Consider the following 15,698-nt stretch of genomic DNA (forward strand, 5'->3'; position numbering starts at 1 on the left):
CTTAGACTGCAGTACCGGCAGTGACCACCCCTGTATAAAAGGCCCTAGCAGGCTTCTGTAGTTTCAGTTTCAAGCTGCCTCTTGTTCAGTAAAGCACCTGTTAAACTGTTCTCCTGAAGTCCGTGTATTATTGAGGCGCGGACTTTACAAAACCGTTCGCAACCTTGGTGTATTTGACCCCGAGATGAACTTCTGACCACATACCCGTTCCGTCACCAAGACCGCCTACTTCCACCTCCGCAGCATTGCCCGACTCCACCCTTGTCTCAGCTCATCTGCTGCTGAAACCCTCATCCATGTCTTTGTTACCTCTAGACTTGACTATTCCAACGCACTCCTGGCCAGCCTGCCCCTTCCACTACGATAAAGGGGTTAGTAGTTGCCTAGTATGTTTCTGAGGTGAGCGGGCATCTGCGTGTTTTGCTGTTTCTTTTCCCTTTATTCTCCTCACCTCACCTGAAGGTGGGGTCAATTGAAAACTTCAAAACCGAGATCGAGAGTGTTTTGTCAGGTAAGGGTATTAAGTGTTAATGTAACCAAGGCGGGTAGATAGAGCTGAGACACAGATCAGCCATGATCTCATTGAATGGCGGAACAGGCTCGAGGGGCTGAATGGCCTCCTCCTGTCCCTATGTAGGTGCTGATTCATGTTGGGGTATGGTGCCAGCTCACCTCACCTCACCTCCTCCAATGTGACTAGTCCTTAGGCATGAACCCTGTTAGTGATAGTTGGCAGGCTATTGTACCATGGGGGGCATCACAGCTCATTGAAACTTATAAAATTCTGACAGGACTGGACAGACTAGATGCAGGAAGGCTGTTCCCGATGGCGGGGGAGTCCAGAACCAGGGGTCACAGTCTAAGGATAAGGGGGTAAGCCATTTAGGACAGAAATTAGGAGGAATTTCTTCACCCAGAGAGTGGTGAACCTGTGGAATTCTCTACCACAGAAGGCAGTAGAGGCCAATTCATTAAATATATTCAAGAAGGAGTTGGATATATTTGTTAAGGCTAAAGGGATCAAGGGATATGGGGAGAAGGCAGGGACAGGGTACTGAATTTGGATGATCAGCTATGATCTCATTGAATGGCGGAGCAGGCTCGAGGGGCCGAATGGCCTACTCCTGCTCCTATCTTCTATGTTTCTATGTTTAAGGTCACAATCTGCACACAGGCACTTTTCAGCGTGGGTCACAGCCCAACCATCAGGAATTGGCTGATTTTTTCCCCTAACACCCAAGTCCCAGAGGCCCTGAAGATAGTTGCAGCTTCCCCACTGGAGTGCTTCCCTGGATGAAATCAGCCAACTGAGAGCGGGAACTGGGTGACTAAACCGAGGACCTGCCTGGACTGCACGTCTCAGGGCTACACCGTGGGGCGCAGTTACCCACAGAGCCAACAGGGGGCAATATTGTTATGTCTCGGCTCCAAGAGCTTCCTTCATAACTGCAGCAGCGATGATGTCTCTTTAAATCTGCCCGATTAACATTAGGGAGCTGTGAGTCACCAGAATCACTGACTGGTTTTTAAAATGAAACACAATTTCAAAAATGGTCAATTTTTTTTTTGGCACATTTTAAATCGGTTCCACAGAAAAGCCCGCCACAAAACAATGAATTTATAATTCATCCCTTGGCCATTCCTAATTTTATACTTTAATCATTTGTTTCCAATTTAAGCTCACAATAGCAGATTAATAAGGAATGAAAATTTGACACCGAACGCATGCAACTGAACCCATGGAAAATACATTGAACCCCCTCCTCCCACTGGCGAATATTTTGTGTTTCCCACTTCGCTTGTAAACCTGCTTCCGAAAGATAATTGCCCCTCTTCAGAGCGCCCATCATCCCCCGAGTTCAACAACAAGTCATTAGCGGGAGGACTCGAGCTGTGTTTTGAACAAGGACTCTTTATTACAAGGACATGCTTGTAATGTTAATGTTCTTCCGATCTGGAACGCGCTGCCTGAAAGGGCGGTGGAAGCAGATTCAATAGTAACTTTCAAGAGGGAGTTGGATAAAGACTTGTAGGGGGAAACAATTTGATCTCCTTACCTAAGAAAGCATATACTTGCCATAGAGGGAGTGCAGCGAAGGTTCACCAGACTGATTCCTGGGATGGCAGGACTGTCGTATGAGGAGAGATTGGGTCAACTAGGCCTGTATTCACTAGTGTTTAGAAGAATGAGAGGGGATCTCATTGAAATGTATAAATTTCTGACAGGGCTAGACAGACTGGATGCAGGGAGGATGTTTCCCCTGGCTGGGGGGGCCTAGAGCCAGGGGTCACAGTCTCAGGATATGGGGTAGGACATTTAGGACTGAGATGAGGAGAAATTTCTTCACTCAGAGGGTGGTGAACCTTTGGAATTCTCTATCACAGACAGCTGTGGAGGCCAAGTTACTGAATATATTTAAGAAGGAGATAGATAGATTTCTAGACACAAAAGGCCTCAAGGGGTATGGGGAGAGAGCGGGAATATGGTATTGAGATAGAGGATCAGCCATGATCATCAGTGGCCCCCAATTCTCAGATTATTTGGTGCTATATACATATATATAGACCGTCCTCAACTCTCACACTGATTGGTGCTATATACACATATAGGCTGACCCCTGCTCTTAGATTGATTGGTGCTATATACACATATACAAGTGTGTGGACTGTTGGGCTGTGATATACTCTATAGTTGAATAGCCAGATAACACTCACTGTCCAGGTTCATTTATGAAGCAGGCCACTCAGACGGATTATCAGAAAGCTGTTGCCACTCAAGGAACCACTTGTGTCTTTGCCTTCAGGAGAGGCAAAAATAGGGGTAAGAAGTGGAGTCTGGGCAGTGGAGTCAGATTAGATGGACACGCCTCAATACATGGCCCCATTTCTCTCTGACACTAAGAATAGCAGAGATCAGAACAGCCTACCAACAGCCAGAGATGGCCTCTATCCTCCTCCTCCTCCATCTCTCTTTCATTGTAAGAGGAGAGAAGATTAGTAAATTAGACCAGAGGAGATGCCAACATTGCATTTAAAAGCTGGAAGACTGTAGGAGGAAGGGGAAACCGAGGGAGGCAAACAGTTCACCAGTTATAAGTCCCTGGGAGAGAATGAGCCAGAGTAGGAAACTCTGTGGTGTCTTGTTTTCAACCTCAGTGAGGATGAAGAGCATGGATGGTGGCATATTTCAAGTTTGAAGAGTGTGTAGGGTGACATATTTCAAGTTTGAAGAGTGTGTAGGGTGACATATTTCAAGTTTGAAGAGTGTGTCGGGTGACATATTTCAAGTTTGAAGAGTGTGTAGGGTGACATATTTCAAGTTTGAAGAGTGTGTCGGGTGACATATTTCAAGTTTGAAGAGTGTGTAGGGTGACATATTTCAAGTTTGAAGAGTGTGTAGGGTGACATATTTCAAGTTTGAAGAGTGTGTAGGGTGACATATTTCAAGTTTGAAGAGTGTGTCGGGTGACATATTTCAAGTTTGGAGATTGTGTAGTGTGACATATTTCAAGTTTGGAGAGTGTGTAGGATGACATATTTCAAGTTTGAAGAGTGTGTAGGGTGACATATTTCAAGTTTGAAGGGTGTGTCGGGTGACATATTTCAAGTTTGAAGAGTGTGTAGGGTGACATATTTCAAGTTTGAAGAGTGTGTCGGGTGACATATTTCAAGTTTGGAGAGTGTGTAGGGTGACATATTTCAAGTTTGGAGAGTGTGTAGTGTGACATATTTCAAGTTTGGAGAGTGTGTAGGATGACATATTTCAAGTTTGGAGAGTGTGTAGGATGACATATTTCAAGTTTGAAGAGTGTGTCGGGTGACATATTTCAAGTTTGAAGAGTGTGTAGTGTGACATATTTCAAGTTTGGAGAGTGTGTAGGATGACATATTTCAAGTTTGAAGAGTGTGTAGGGTGATATATTTCAAGTTTGGAGAGTGTGTAGGATGACATATTTCAAGTTTGAAGAGTGTGTAGGGTGACATATTTCAAGTTTGGAGAGTGTGTAGGATGACATATTTCAAGTTTGGAGAGTGTGTAGGGTGACATATTTCAAGTTTGGAGAGTGTGTAGGATGACATATTTCAAGTTTGAAGAGTGTGTAGGGTGACATATTTCAAGTTTGGAGAGTGTGTCGGGTGACATATTTCAAGTTTGGAGAGTGTGTAGGGTGACATATTTCAAGTTTGGAGAGTGTGTAGGATGACATATTTCAAGTTTGGAGAGTGTGTAGGGTGACATATTTCAAGTTTGGAGAGTGTGTAGGGTGATATATTTCAAGTTTGGAGAGTGTGTAGGGTGACATATTTCAAGTTTGGAGAGTGTGTAGGATGACATATTTCAAGTTTGAAGAGTGTGTAGGGTGACATATTTCAAGTTTGAAGAGTGTGTAGGGTGATATATTTCAAGTTTGGAGAGTGTGTAGGGTGACATATTTCAAGTTTGAAGAGTGTGTAGGATGACATATTTCAAGTTTGGAGAGTGTGTAGGGTGACATATTTCAAGTTTGGAGAGTGTGTCGGGTGACATATTTCAAGTTTGAAGAGTGTGTAGGGTGACATATTTCAAGTTTGGAGAGTGTGTAGGGTGACATATTTCAAGTTTGAAGAGTGTGTAGGATGACATATTTCAAGTTTGGAGAGTGTGTAGGATGACATATTTCAAGTTTGGAGAGTGTGTAGGATGACATATTTCAAGTTTGAAGAGTGTGTCGGGTGACATATTTCAAGTTTGGAGAGTGTGTAGGATGACATATTTCAAGTTTGGAGAGTGTGTAGGATGACATATTTCAAGTTTGGAGAGTGTGTAGGATGACATATTTCAAGTTTGGAGAGTGTGTAGGATGACATATTTCAAGTTTGAAGAGTGTGTCGGGTGACATATTTCAAGTTTGGAGAGTGTGTAGGATGACATATTTCAAGTTTGGAGAGTGTGTAGGATGACATATTTCAAGTTTGAAGAGTGTGTAGGGTGACATATTTCAAGTTTGAAGGGTGTGTCGGGTGACATATTTCAAGTTTGAAGAGTGTGTAGGGTGACATATTTCAAGTTTGAAGAGTGTGTCGGGTGACATATTTCAAGTTTGGAGAGTGTGTAGTGTGACATATTTCAAGTTTGGAGAGTGTGTAGGATGACATATTTCAAGTTTGGAGAGTGTGTAGGATGACATATTTCAAGTTTGAAGAGTGTGTCGGGTGACATATTTCAAGTTTGAAGAGTGTGTAGTGTGACATATTTCAAGTTTGGAGAGTGTGTAGGATGACATATTTCAAGTTTGAAGAGTGTGTAGGGTGATATATTTCAAGTTTGGAGAGTGTGTAGGATGACATATTTCAAGTTTGAAGAGTGTGTAGGGTGACATATTTCAAGTTTGGAGAGTGTGTAGGATGACATATTTCAAGTTTGGAGAGTGTGTAGGGTGACATATTTCAAGTTTGGAGAGTGTGTAGGATGACATATTTCAAGTTTGAAGAGTGTGTAGGGTGACATATTTCAAGTTTGGAGAGTGTGTCGGGTGACATATTTCAAGTTTGGAGAGTGTGTAGGGTGACATATTTCAAGTTTGGAGAGTGTGTAGGATGACATATTTCAAGTTTGGAGAGTGTGTAGGGTGACATATTTCAAGTTTGGAGAGTGTGTAGGGTGATATATTTCAAGTTTGGAGAGTGTGTAGGGTGACATATTTCAAGTTTGGAGAGTGTGTAGGATGACATATTTCAAGTTTGAAGAGTGTGTAGGGTGACATATTTCAAGTTTGAAGAGTGTGTAGGGTGATATATTTCAAGTTTGGAGAGTGTGTCGGGTGACATATTTCAAGTTTGAAGAGTGTGTAGGGTGACATATTTCAAGTTTGGAGAGTGTGTAGGGTGACATATTTCAAGTTTGAAGAGTGTGTAGGATGACATATTTCAAGTTTGGAGAGTGTGTCGGGTGACATATTTCAAGTTTGAAGAGTGTGTAGGGTGACATATTTCAAGTTTGGAGAGTGTGTAGGGTGACATATTTCAAGTTTGAAGAGTGTGTAGGATGACATATTTCAAGTTTGGAGAGTGTGTAGGATGACATATTTCAAGTTTGGAGAGTGTGTAGGATGACATATTTCAAGTTTGAAGAGTGTGTCGGGTGACATATTTCAAGTTTGGAGAGTGTGTAGGATGACATATTTCAAGTTTGGAGAGTGTGTAGGATGACATATTTCAAGTTTGGAGAGTGTGTAGGATGACATATTTCAAGTTTGGAGAGTGTGTAGGATGACATATTTCAAGTTTGAAGAGTGTGTCGGGTGACATATTTCAAGTTTGGAGAGTGTGTAGGATGACATATTTCAAGTTTGGAGAGTGTGTAGGATGACATATTTCAAGTTTGAAGAGTGTGTAGGGTGACATATTTCAAGTTTGAAGGGTGTGTCGGGTGACATATTTCAAGTTTGAAGAGTGTGTAGGGTGACATATTTCAAGTTTGAAGAGTGTGTCGGGTGACATATTTCAAGTTTGGAGAGTGTGTAGTGTGACATATTTCAAGTTTGGAGAGTGTGTAGGATGACATATTTCAAGTTTGGAGAGTGTGTAGGATGACATATTTCAAGTTTGAAGAGTGTGTCGGGTGACATATTTCAAGTTTGAAGAGTGTGTAGTGTGACATATTTCAAGTTTGGAGAGTGTGTAGGATGACATATTTCAAGTTTGAAGAGTGTGTAGGGTGATATATTTCAAGTTTGGAGAGTGTGTAGGATGACATATTTCAAGTTTGAAGAGTGTGTAGGGTGACATATTTCAAGTTTGGAGAGTGTGTAGGATGACATATTTCAAGTTTGGAGAGTGTGTAGGGTGACATATTTCAAGTTTGGAGAGTGTGTAGGATGACATATTTCAAGTTTGAAGAGTGTGTAGGGTGACATATTTCAAGTTTGGAGAGTGTGTCGGGTGACATATTTCAAGTTTGGAGAGTGTGTAGGGTGACATATTTCAAGTTTGGAGAGTGTGTAGGATGACATATTTCAAGTTTGGAGAGTGTGTAGGGTGACATATTTCAAGTTTGGAGAGTGTGTAGGGTGATATATTTCAAGTTTGGAGAGTGTGTAGGGTGACATATTTCAAGTTTGGAGAGTGTGTAGGATGACATATTTCAAGTTTGAAGAGTGTGTAGGGTGACATATTTCAAGTTTGAAGAGTGTGTAGGGTGATATATTTCAAGTTTGGAGAGTGTGTAGGGTGACATATTTCAAGTTTGAAGAGTGTGTAGGATGACATATTTCAAGTTTGGAGAGTGTGTAGGGTGACATATTTCAAGTTTGGAGAGTGTGTCGGGTGACATATTTCAAGTTTGAAGAGTGTGTAGGGTGACATATTTCAAGTTTGGAGAGTGTGTAGGGTGACATATTTCAAGTTTGAAGAGTGTGTAGGATGACATATTTCAAGTTTGGAGAGTGTGTAGGATGACATATTTCAAGTTTGGAGAGTGTGTAGGATGACATATTTCAAGTTTGAAGAGTGTGTCGGGTGACATATTTCAAGTTTGGAGAGTGTGTAGGATGACATATTTCAAGTTTGGAGAGTGTGTAGGATGACATATTTCAAGTTTGGAGAGTGTGTAGGATGACATATTTCAAGTTTGGAGAGTGTGTAGGATGACATATTTCAAGTTTGGAGAGTGTGTCGGGTGACATATTTCAAGTTTGGAGAGTGTGTAGGGTGACATATTTCAAGTTTGGAGAGTGTGTAGGGTGACATATTTCAAGTTTGGAGAGTGTGTAGGGTGACATATTTCAAGTTTGGAGAGTGTGTAGGGTGACATATTTCAAGTTTGGAGAGTGTGTAGGATGACATATTTCAAGTTTGGAGAGTGTGTAGGATGACATATTTCAAGTTTGAAGAGTGTGTCGGGTGATATATTTCAAGTTTGGAGAGTGTGTAGGGTGACATATTTCAAGTTTGGAGAGTGTGTAGGGTGACATATTTCAAGTTTGAAGAGTGTGTAGGGTGACATATTTCAAGTTTGGAGAGTGTGTCGGGTGACATATTTCAAGTTTGAAGAGTGTGTAGGATGACATATTTCAAGTTTGGAGAGTGTGTAGGGTGATATATTTCAAGTTTGGAGAGTGTGTAGGATGACATATTTCAAGTTTGGAGAGTGTGTAGGGTGACATATTTCAAGTTTGAAGAGTGTGTAGGGTGACATATTTCAAGTTTGGAGAGTGTGTAGGGTGACATATTTCAAGTTTGAAGAGTGTGTAGGGTGACATATTTCAAGTTTGAAGAGTGTGTAGGGTGACATATTTCAAGTTTGAAGAGTGTGTAGGATGACATATTTCAAGTTTGGAGAGTGTGTAGGATGACATATTTCAAGTTTGGAGAGTGTGTCGGGTGACATATTTCAAGTTTGGAGAGTGTGTAGGGTGACATATTTCAAGTTTGAAGAGTGTGTAGGGTGACATATTTCAAGTTTGAAGAGTGTGTAGGATGACATATTTCAAGTTTGGAGAGTGTGTAGGATGACATATTTCAAGTTTGGAGAGTGTGTAGGATGACATATTTCAAGTTTGGAGAGTGTGTCGGGTGATATATTTCAAGTTTGGAGAGTGTGTCGGGTGACATATTTCAAGTTTGGAGAGTGTGTAGGGTGACATATTTCAAGTTTGAAGAGTGTGTAGGGTGACATATTTCAAGTTTGAAGAGTGTGTAGGATGACATATTTCAAGTTTGGAGAGTGTGTAGGATGACATATTTCAAGTTTGGAGAGTGTGTCGGGTGATATATTTCAAGTTTGGAGAGTGTGTCGGGTGACATATTTCAAGTTTGGAGAGTGTGTAGGGTGACATATTTCAAGTTTGAAGAGTGTGTAGGGTGACATATTTCAAGTTTGAAGAGTGTGTAGGATGACATATTTCAAGTTTGGAGAGTGTGTAGGATGACATATTTCAAGTTTGGAGAGTGTGTAGGGTGACATATTTCAAGTTTGAAGAGTGTGTAGGGTGACATATTTCAAGTTTGGAGAGTGTGTAGGATGACATATTTCAAGTTTGGAGAGTGTGTAGGGTGACATATTTCAAGTTTGAAGAGTGTGTAGGATGACATATTTCAAGTTTGGAGAGTGTGTCGGGTGACATATTTCAAGTTTGAAGAGTATGTCGGGTGACATATTTCAAGTTTGAAGAGTGTGTAGGGTGACATATTTCAAGTTTGGAGAGTGTGTAGGGTGACATATTTCAAGTTTGAAGAATGTGTAGGGTGACATATTTCAAGTTTGAAGAGTGTGTCGGGTGACATATTTCAAGTTTGAAGAGTGTGTAGGGTGACATATTTCAAGTTTGGAGAGTGTGTCGGGTGACATATTTCAAGTTTGAAGAGTGTGTAGGGTGACATATTTCAAGTTTGGAGAGTGTGTAGGGTGACATATTTCAAGTTTGGAGAGTGTGTAGGGTGACATATTTCAAGTTTGAAGAGTGTGTCGGGTGACATATTTCAAGTTTGAAGAGTGTGTAGGGTGACATATTTCAAGTTTGAAGAGTGTGTAGGGTGACATATTTCAAGTTTGAAGAGTGTGTAGGGTGACATATTTCAAGTTTGAAGAGTGTGTCGGGTGACATATTTCAAGTTTGAAGAGTGTGTAGGGTGACATATTTCAAGTTTGAAGAGTGTGTCGGGTGACATATTTCAAGTTTGAAGAGTGTGTCGGGTGACATATTTCAAGTTTGAAGAGTGTGTCGGGTGACATATTTCAAGTTTGAAGAGTGTGTAGGGTGACATATTTCAAGTTTGAAGGGTGTGTAGGGTGACATATTTCAAGTTTGAAGAGTGTGTCGGGTGACATATTTCAAGTTTGAAGGAAGAGCAGAAAGAACGGAGATGCACTGACCATTGTAGCATCAATAAAAATGGAAAAAGACATCGAATCTTACAGCACGGGAGGAGGCCATTCGGCCCACCGTGCCTGTGCCGGCTCTTTGAAAGAGCTCTCCAATTAGTCCCACTCACCTGCTCTTTCCCCATAGCCTTGCCAATTTTTCCTTTTCCAGTATATATCTAATTTCCAACTTGAAAGATTGTGATGCAGAGATAGGCTGGAGGATACAGATGAGAGGAGAATTACCTATCAGTCAATTAAAAAAAAACAATTTGCAGCTTTGCAGTATTTACACGAACGAAGCTAAAAATGGGGATTAATAGCCTCTGTTCCTTTCTGCAGATGTTAGTCTGTTAACTGTTCATCCATATGAGCCACGATAATCCCTCTTATTAATCAAATATTGGCTCATTCCAGGAAGCCATTCTGGACTGTCCTGGCATCACAGGCAAACAGTAATCTCCTGAATGCAGGAATAAAAAGATAATTGGAATTGGAGGAGGCAAACAGCAATGTGTTGTTAAAGACAAATGATTTGAGCGCTGGTTTGTCCATCTGTCAGTCAGCATCAACCACCTCAGGTTAGCGGGAGACTAAATTCTCCTCTGCATTGCAGCTCGGCCCCAATATCATGGCACCAGTGCAACATTCTTTCATTGGCCACACCAACCTCTCGCTCACCAGTTTCCACCAGATTACGAGTACAAAAGCGGAGAAGTTATGCTGAATCTTTTATAAAGCACTGGGTTAGGCCACAACTGGAGTATTGTGTCCACCACACTTTTTAGGAAGGATGTGAAGGTCCTTGAGAGGGTGCAGAGGAGATTTACCAGAATGGTTCTGGGGATTGGGGGATCTTAGCTACAAGGACAGGTTGGAGAAGCTGGATTTGTTTTCATTAGAGCAAAGGAGGTTGAGGGGTGATTTGATAGTGGTGTACAAGATTATGATGGGTTTGGATAGGCTAGATGGGGAAAGGCTGTTCCCACTAGTTGATGGTATAAGGACTAGGGGACACAGATTTAAGGTTTTGGGCAAGAGATACAGGGGGGACGTGAGGAAAAACTTTTTTACGCAGCGAGTGGTGAGGACCTGGAACTCGTTGCCGGCGGAAGTGGTGGAAGCGGAGACACTCAATGTTTTCAAGGGGAGACTGGATAGGCACTTGAGGGAAATAAACTTGCAGGGCTACAGGGATAGAGCGGGGGAGTGGGACTGACTGGATTGCTCTACAGAGAGCCGGCACAGACTCGATGGGCCGAATGGCCTCCTTCTGTGCCGTTATGACTCTGTTAGGGTAAAGGGAATGTTGGAGCTAAACTGTTGCGGGTTCCAGTGAAGGTTCTCACCTGAAAAGTTTCTCTTTCAGATGCTGACTGACCTCCTGTGGATTTCTAGCATTTTCTGTGTGATTTTTATACTGTTGCTTTACACTGACTAGAAATGGGACCTGTTGGCAAGTTGTAGTACCGCTCATGTTAACCCTTGGCATGCTGCGATGAGCGCAATCATCCAGCGCGCTCTTCCTCTGGGGCTGCCACTGAGTGTATTCATTCTTTGAGGCGTAATCAGGACAGGCTGCCAAAGAACATTCCAGAGATTAACAGATCCGATAGGATATAGGAAGAGTTTCTTCACTCAGAGGGTGGTGAATCTTTGGAATTCTCTGCCCCAAAGGGCTGTGGATGCTCAGTCATTGAGTATATTCAAGGCTGAGATAGAAAGACTTTTGGACTCTAGGGGAATCCAGGCCGGCATTTATTGCCCATCCCTAATTGCCCTTGAGAAAGTGGTGGTGAGCCTTTTTCTTGAACCGCTGCAGTCCGTGTGGTGAAAGTACTCCCACAGTGCTGTTAAGCAGGGAAATCCAGGATTTTGCCTCAGCGACCATGAAGGAACGACAATGTGTTTCCAAGTTGGGATGATGTGTGACTTGGAGAGGATTTGGAGGTGATGGCGTTCCCATGCACCCGCTGCCCTTGTCCTTCTATGTGGTGGAGCTGGCGGGTTTGTGAGGTGCTGTCGATGAAGCCTTGGTGAGCTGCTGCAGTCATGTAATATCTCCAAATTTGCAGACGACACAAAGCTGGGTGGGCGTGTGTGCTGTGAGGAGGATGCCGAGAAACTCCAGGATGATTTGCACAGGTTGGGTGTGATGTGCCTCAATAATTCCGAGACTCGAAGTTAGCAGAACAAAAACAAGGCTTTTATTAACTTAGAAAGTAACACGTAAGAGAGAGAGATGTCTTCCTTCTGGAGACTGAGGCCAGACTGAAGCTAGCTTACAAACGGGGCCAGGTATGGGCGGAGCCCTACACACAGCAAATTCCAGCACATTCCAGTATACAATACAGCACATTCCAGTACACAATACAATGAGGTCTGGGGGAAGGGAAATGACACTGAAACTGATCTCAGTCACAGGCAGTGGTGAATGGAATATTTCATCACATTCACCCCTTCTATAGATTTAGTCTGTTCGGGGGTTTGATAGTCCTCTGCGACCGACGTGGCTGTTGCGGTGCCGCGGGTGTCGGCTGGGTGTCCCCGGTAGCCTCCTGGGTCTCTGCCGGGGGTGCCGCCAGGGTTGTTGGAGGGGTAGTTGGTGGGGGTGCCGTTGGTCGGTGTTCTTCCGGGGGTGATGAAAGAGTAGTGGGTGGGTAAGAGTTGCTGTGATCGTCGTTGCCGCTATTGCCGTGGTTGTTGTCGATGCTGGCTGGGGCGACGTCTTTTATGGACACGGTGTCCTCCCTTCCGTCGGCGTGCCGGACATATGCGTATTGGGGGTTGGCGTGGAGTAGGTGTACTGGCTCCACGAGAGGGTCCGTCTTGTGGCCCCTCACATGCCTTCGCACGAGTACCGGACCTGGGGTGGAGAGCCATGACGGCATGGATACGCCTGAGGTGGATTTCTGGGGAAAGACAAACATTCGTTCATGAGGCGTGGTATTAGTGGCCGTACACAATAGCGACCGTATCGAATGGAGCACATCCGAGAGGACTTCCTGCCAGCGGGAGATAGGGAGGCCCTTGGTCCTTAGAGCTAGAGTGACTGCTTTCCATACTGTCCCGTTCTCTCGCTCCACTTGGCCGTTACCCCGGGGGTTGTAGCTGGTGGTACGGCTCGTGGCGATCCCCTTGGACAGCATGTACTGGCGTAGCTCTTCACTCATGAAGGACGCCCCCCTATCCGTATGGATGTAGCTCGGCATACCGAACAGGCAGAACAGGCTGTTGAGGCATTTAAGGACCGTGGCGCTGGTCATGTCTGGGCAGGGGAAGGCGAATGGGAACCGGGAGTATTCGTCCACAATGTTCAGGAAGTAAACATTGTGGTCGACGGACGGGAGGGGGCCTTGAAATCTAAGCTGAGCCGCTCAAAGGGCCGTGTAGCTTTGATTAAGTGGGCTCTATCTGGGCGGTAGAACCGAGGCTTGCACTCAGCGCAAGTGCGGCAGTTCCTGGTCAGGGACCGAACTTCCTCAATCGAGTAGGGTAAGTTACGGGACTTTATGAAGTGGAACAGCCGCGTGACCCCTGGGTGGCAGAGGTCGTTGTGGAGGGTCTGTAGCCGATCCCCGGTGGCGCTGGCACACATCCCTCGTGAGAGGGCGTCAGGGGATTCGTTAAGGGCCCCTGGCCGGTAAATGATGTCGTACTCGAAGGTGGAGAGCTCGATCCGCCACCTAAGAATCTTATCATTTTTAATCTTCCCCCTCTGTTTATTATTGAACATAAACGCTACCGACCGCTGGTCGGTAAGTAGGGTGAAGCGTTTGCCGGCTAGGTAGTGGCGCCAGTGGCGCACTGCCTCCACGATGGCTTGGGCCTCCTTTTCCACGGAGGAGTGTCTGATCTCGGGCCCTTGGAGGGTCCTCGAGAAGAAAGCTACGGGCCGCCCCGCCTGGTTGAGGGTGGCCGCCAAGGCGAAGTCAGACGCATCACTTTCCACTTGAAATGGAGTGTTCTCGTCCACTGCCTGTAGCGTGGCCCGCTCAATATCCTGCTTAATGCTTTTGAAGGTGGCGTGGGCCTCAGCAGAGAGCGGGAAAGAGGATGCTTTCAAGAGGGGGTGGGCTTTGTCGGAGTAGTTGGGGACCCATTGGGAATAATAAGAAAATAACCCCAGGCACCTTTTCAGGGCTTTGGGAGTGTTGGGCAGGGGCAGCTCCCGTAGGGGGCGCAATCGGTCGGGGTCTGGCCCGATTTCCCCATTCTCCACCACGCTGCCTAGTATGCAGAGGCGCGTGGTGTTGTAAACGCACTTGTCCTCGTTGTAGGTGAGGTTGAGTTTTTGTGCGGTTTTCAGGAACCTCTCGAGGTTCGAGTCGTGATCCTGCTGGTTGTGACCGCAGATGGTGACGTTGTCGAGGTAGGGGAAGGTTGCCTGCAAGTGGTGGTTGTTAAGTATGTGTATTGTATTGAACAATTAACACAAAGACTTAAACGTATAACTCAAACAGGTCTTTACTGGTTGGAGGTAGGGACTACCCGTAGGTCTTTACTTCATGCCCACAGGCGGGAACTGAGGGGAGATCAGTACCCACAGTACTATTTATACCCCTATGGCCAGGAGTGGTACTGCGTATCACTACGCCCTACAAGTAGTGCAGTCCTGTCCGTAGGTTTAAAGTAGCACACATATTACATACACAACATTCCTCCCTTCTTAGCTTTACAGTCATCTCCCCATTTAACATAACGTAATAACATATATACATATATAACTTCAGGTTTACATAACAGAATAACATAGATACATAGATAACTTCATGTCAAAACCGATCACAGATTCAGTCTCTGCGGAAAACAGTTCACAGATTCAATCTCTGCGGAAAATAGTTCACAGATTCAGTCTCTGTGGTGTAGTCGGTTCACGTTGCTGGAGTGACTCATTCAATAGTCCTTCCATGGATTTAACAGCTTGAACTTCCGAACTGATTTGGCTCCGTTCGGAGGGACCACGTGTGTGATCTGGTAGGGGTGATAATGGTTCAGATGGTTATCATCTTCTGCTTCGTCTTTTCCTTTTCTGCTTCTTAGAGACTCTCTGGGCTCCCCTGTCAGCTGCCAGCTGTAGCGCCACCATCTCCCTATGTTCCTTAGACTTTAAGCGATTCATCCTGATTTCTGCACTTTGGGCGTTTTCATCACAAGCTGGGCAGACCAGGTCACTATAATATTCAGTGTCACTCAATAGGTCATGGTAATATTCGGTGTCGTCCTGATCTAGGCCAGCGAGAGGGTCTTCTATTTCCTCCATACCCAGCTGGGCGTTAGCCAGCTTTTGTTCCAAGTCCAGACATCTTTCCTGAAGAGACTTCTTCATGCGTACCTCTTCATCCAGCTTTTTCTGGGCTTTCAGCAAGTCGTTTACTAATGACCTCATTTGAGATTTTACTACTTCAACTTCTTTTGGAGATTGATTGATCGGACTATTCAATCCCTCTACCGTAGCAGCTGTTTCAGCGGTCTGTTGTTCTACGTTGACGTGAGTCAGTGTACTTTTGGCATCCAAGGGCTGCTCTGTTGCAGTCATCTCAGTCTGTGTTGCCACCTCAGCTCTTCCAATAACCTTTGAGAGCTCCGAACCCCTTTCGTTTGAATATTGAAGTTCGTGTTCAAGTTTTTCCCATTTCAGAGTCCTGTCCTTCAGCATATGCAGGAGTTGGCTGACCGTTAACTCCTCTGACATCAGACGTTTTGTGTGCTCCTGCTCCATTTGCTCCAGCAGCTGCTTCTGTTGTCTTTCCAGATGTTCCCACTCTATATCAAAGAACTCTTTCGTCGCATTCATCTCTTGCTCAAAACGGCGAATCATTTGTTCTAATTGCTGTTGCAGTTTGAAATGGAGTTG

The sequence above is a fragment of the Somniosus microcephalus genome, chromosome 28 (assembly GCF_052327205.1).
Source record: "Somniosus microcephalus isolate GS21.2 chromosome 28, FLI_Smic_1.0, whole genome shotgun sequence".
NCBI lineage: Eukaryota > Metazoa > Chordata > Chondrichthyes > Squaliformes > Somniosidae > Somniosus > Somniosus microcephalus.